This window comes from Crotalus tigris, unplaced genomic scaffold (assembly GCF_016545835.1).
Source record: "Crotalus tigris isolate CLP2741 ecotype Arizona unplaced genomic scaffold, ASM1654583v1 scf7180000019933.206927, whole genome shotgun sequence".
NCBI classification, from domain to species: Eukaryota; Metazoa; Chordata; class Lepidosauria; order Squamata; family Viperidae; genus Crotalus; species Crotalus tigris.
The window spans coordinates 92,078-96,610 of NW_024097778.1; the positions used below are offsets into that span (position 1 = coordinate 92,078).

The 4,533-nt window shown below is 39.4% G+C and overlaps 1 pseudogene; it reads right to left on the minus strand.

Moving 5' to 3' along the window:
• Positions 1 to 356: 356 nt before the first annotated feature.
• Positions 357 to 1,445, minus strand: LOC120317902 (annotated as a pseudogene).
• Between the last annotated feature and the right edge of the window lie 3,088 nt (positions 1,446 to 4,533).

A 4,533-nucleotide genomic window follows, 5' to 3' on the forward strand; every position in this document is an offset into this window, starting at 1 on the left:
ATCTCTTCTTACTGCAAGGAAAATGAAATATAAAAGGTTCTTCTATAGCTTTGTGATCTTAGAAATAACTTGAATGCTATTTATTAGGAAAAGAAGAAAAAGACACAGAAGTGCACAATTTAGGTTTCAAAATATGGATATCATGTTTTTTTAGTAGTGATAGAATAAGCTAAGATTCTAAAACCCTTCAGCCTGGGAGTTCAACCAGGTAACTAGTCTCTATTGCATTATCTTGGCTAATATTACCAGGGACGAGGGCAGGTGTGCCTTCTTTGTAGGAAGTGGAAACAGGCAGAGATATCCCCCTCACCCCACAATCACTATCCGCTGTGAGGTTTCCTTGCAAGTTAGAATATCTATTGCAATCCAAAATGTTTATTTGTCACCTGTGTCTCTTCAAATGTAGAGAAAGCACATTGACAGAGGTGACACTTGAATGGATGTTGTCCTATGTGTTTACGATAATGGCAAGTCAGTTCATCTGAATGGGCAAATTTCCAACCACATCCTTCCTAAGTGCAGTGATATGGCTTCTCTCCTGCATGTGTGCAAAGATGAGCCTTGAGATGGGAGCTCTTGGTGTATGTTTTCCCACAACTGGGATGACTGCAGATGTGACTAGCAGGCCGCTTGTAGGACCATTGTTTGTGTAGGCTTGCCTATGGCTTCTCTAGTAGGTGAAGGTGGTTTCTTGAAACCAAGGAGTGGCAAAGCATGGAGAACAGAATCTGTATGGTACATTTGAACTCTGGCTTGATATGGGCTATCAAGTCTTCCCAGCAAACTGCAGTGTGGCAGTTTGTAAGAAGCATGTTTGCCTAGCAAGTGAGGACTTGGCTGTACATAGGCTTCACAGGTTACATGATAATATTGCCCAAGAGATTTTTGTCTGGGCTCCCTGGGCTGGTGCCCTGCTGCAGCAAGAGCCACAGGATCTCCCTGGACAAAGTGTGGCAACTTTGTTGGAAAATACTAGACTCTTACTGGGCTCTGTTATATCCTGGAAATAACTGGGTAGAATCGGGGCACAGTTCACAGAGTTTTCTTTTAGCAGGAACTGGACTTCCAGGCTTGAGGAATCAGGAACTTCTGCAACCTTGAGGCTTCCTGGGAGTGTTTTGCTGACTTCTTCCTCAACTGACACTGTCTGACAGACAGCAGACACTGAGGTCTGGTCCTCTTGGTCAACTCAAAAAAGACCAGGATTTTGCCCTGAGGTAGAAAAACAATTTTAGGAGAAAGTCAAGGTCCTAATAGGCTTCCTCATGCTCCTGCTTGACATTTTGGATCCCCTCAGTTTGGTTTGACTCCAGGAACTCTAGAGATGGAGTTTTGGGGCAGTCTTCTGTCTTCCACCACTGGAAACGTTCAGATTGTATATCCTGGAAGTGGTTAAACCCTCCCAGGATACTAGCTGGGGGTAATACAGCCTCCACAAAAGCCATGGCTTATAAAAAGCTATATCCCTTTTATTTTAGGTGTTACCATCAATATTTTTCTCCTTTTAAATCTTTCCTTTGTTTGTCCTACCTGTGTAAGATATTTGTTCCACAAATATCAGTCACCAACATTGTGAAAACTGCACAATTACATGTAGCCATTCATGTGGTGATACCAGGATTTACCCCTATTTAGAACAAGCAGCAGCCATGTTTCAATTTTGAGGTGGTTGATTACTTAAGGAACATGTATGAACTAGCAAATGGAGAAAGAGCCAAGCAGAAAAGCAAAAATTATTCAGAGGTGTAGATGCAAACTCTGGAAAAGAGTATGGAAACTTACTACTGACCAAATTTGCCATCATTGGCTTACCAGCTTTTAAGACATGGGTATCAAACTCAATCGCATCATGTGATGTATTGTGATGTTTTTTACCTTTGAGGAGCTGGGGTGAGTGTGGCTTGCATGTGATTCATCCGGCCCGTGGGCCACCAATTTGACACCCATATCTTAACAGAAGCTATATGCAAGAACTCTTCTCTGCAAATGTCCCAACAAATGTGTTGGAAAAAGAAGCCACAAAACACTTTCCATCATTCAGTCAGGCTATGAAATAGAAAGAGAGCTATTTCCTCTCTTCTTCTGTCCTTGATCAGTTCCACTGACTCTCCCAAGAGTCAATTAGCCAATAGCTGTTCCATCAGCTACCTGAACTATTTCCATCTCACATGTTCATGACAAGAGCTGTAATTTAGCAAATGTTGCCAGAACTTGCTTTTATCCTCAGTTTTCCCACTGTTTTTCCCTTGTGTGTTGCAACTTTAGAAGGCAAGCTGGTGGGTGGGGAATCTGTTAAATAGATAACTAAATCGAGACTAAATCCTTGAAAGAGAGAAACTAGGAAGGTGGATGGAACCCATGTTTGGGAACTAGGGAACTTGCCTTTTCTACATGGGGTTGCATTTAGAAACAGGAATATGATTTCAGGTACCTCCTTGAAACATATTCCAAGCTGCGAAACGATAAAATCACATTGGTGTCAACATATAAAGAGAATTTGTATAAGATGGTTTACAGATGGCATCTCCCTCCAGCCAGATTAGCTAAAATGTATAAAGGATATTCATCTAAGTGTTGGAAATGTAAAAAAGAAAGGGGCACTTTTTTCATGTTTGGTGGACATGTAGAAAAGCACCGGTGTATTGGCGTATGGTCTGGGAATGGGCAATAGAAATGACTATGCAAAACATTCAGTACAAACCTGAGACTTTGCTGTTAGGAATACTTGAAAAAATGTAAGTAAAGATGACACATATTTATTCATTCACTTGGTTACAGCGGCAAGGATATTATTTGTGCAAAAATGGAAAGCTACGGACATACCGAGTGGGGAAACATTAATTCAGAAAATCATGTATTGCGCAGAATTAGACAGGATAACTAAAAGATTAAAAAATCAGGATGAATCAGATTTTTATCAAATATGGAATAAATTTTATAGATGGTGGGGAAAAAATGGAGGTCATTGTAATGAGAAAAGCCAAGATTGAGATTAGAATGATGTTACTGTAAAGAGATTTATTTGTAATTAATGTAAATATGGACTGAGATGTCTGTCAAATGTTGATTTACCATGTTCAATGTTTTTAATTCCTTTTTTATTCAATAAAATTTATAAAAAAAGAAACATATTCCAAGCGTGTTCCTGTAATAATTACTTGTTCCTATAGTAATACAGAGAATTCTGTAATGCAAACTGTAAGGCATCCTTAAACCTTGTTCAGGTGAGATAGTACTACAAAATGTAGCAGTTGAGTGAGACACCAGGCTGTCCTTATGTTATACCTTCCTTGCATTAACTCTGCTAGCTATCAATTACCTGCCAAGCCAGGTTCAAGGATTTGGTTAGGACACACAAGGCTGTAAACAAATCAGCACCAGGATATCTGTCAGAATGCTTTTGGTGTGCTTAGAGATCTAGTGTGTCATAGAGGTAAGGATAGTTCTCTATATACTAAGAGCCACCAAATTGCCACCTGAAGGTTGCATGTGGCCAGGTCTTCTCTATGGTGATACCAACACTCTGGAATATTCTTTCACTTGAAATTTGGGAGGTACCTACTATACTGTCTTCTATACAAATGTGAAGAATTATCTTCCTACAGGCTTTTTCCATATGAAAAAGGTGTTTTTTAAAACTCTTTCCCCCCACATTTTAATGAATATATTTTATTTAATAATGTTTTAGGTACTTTCTTATTTATGTTATTAATATTTACATTTACAATCTTGTTGTCTCAATTACAGCATTAAGAAGATAATAATTTGTGTCAGGTATACAGTGTGAGAAGAATTTACATAACATTCACTCTGTAGTCTATTAATGGGAGCTAGATATTATCATATTTTAAATAAAATCCTGTCTGATTTTAAATATATTTCAGTAAGTTTTAAATGATATTTCTGTATTTTACCCAACATTCATTTCAGAAATCAAGGCTGAGACTGAGGGTTTTTCCATACTATGTCTTCTTGAGTTGGGCGAGGTTATAAGTCCATAAGAACTCTGAATACTTACAATCTCTTTCTCTGACCCTTCCTCTGTGCTTGTCATGCTCCTGGATTTTTTTTCCTGAAAATAGTCCTCCTGTCAATCTTTGTCAGTGCCTCTGACTGCTCTCAAGTGACCAACTGGGTGACCTACCATGTGAGCGGTGTCTTTTTCAGGAGGAACTGCTGTTGCCACCAGTGCCCATGCTGCAAGACTTGGCTTCAGTGCCATGAAGGCAATCCTTAAATGAAGAGATAAGGGCCCAACTTGGTTTATCATTTGCTGCACGTGACTATGTAAGCACAGCAATGTCTGTAAGCAGGGTCTCAACAGCATCACTGTAATTCAAGATTTAGCTTTGGCTATGGCATTATTCAAAATTGCTTGAATTCTGTTCATGGTATCAAATTCTGCTTCAGCAACAGGAGGAGGTAATGGATCTAACTTCCAGTTGTGATTCAATGAAGCAGAAGCCTTCAGTGGAGGCCTATGGCTGCATTTGGGAAAGAAAGATTCACTGTCCTGAATCTCTGGACTGAGAT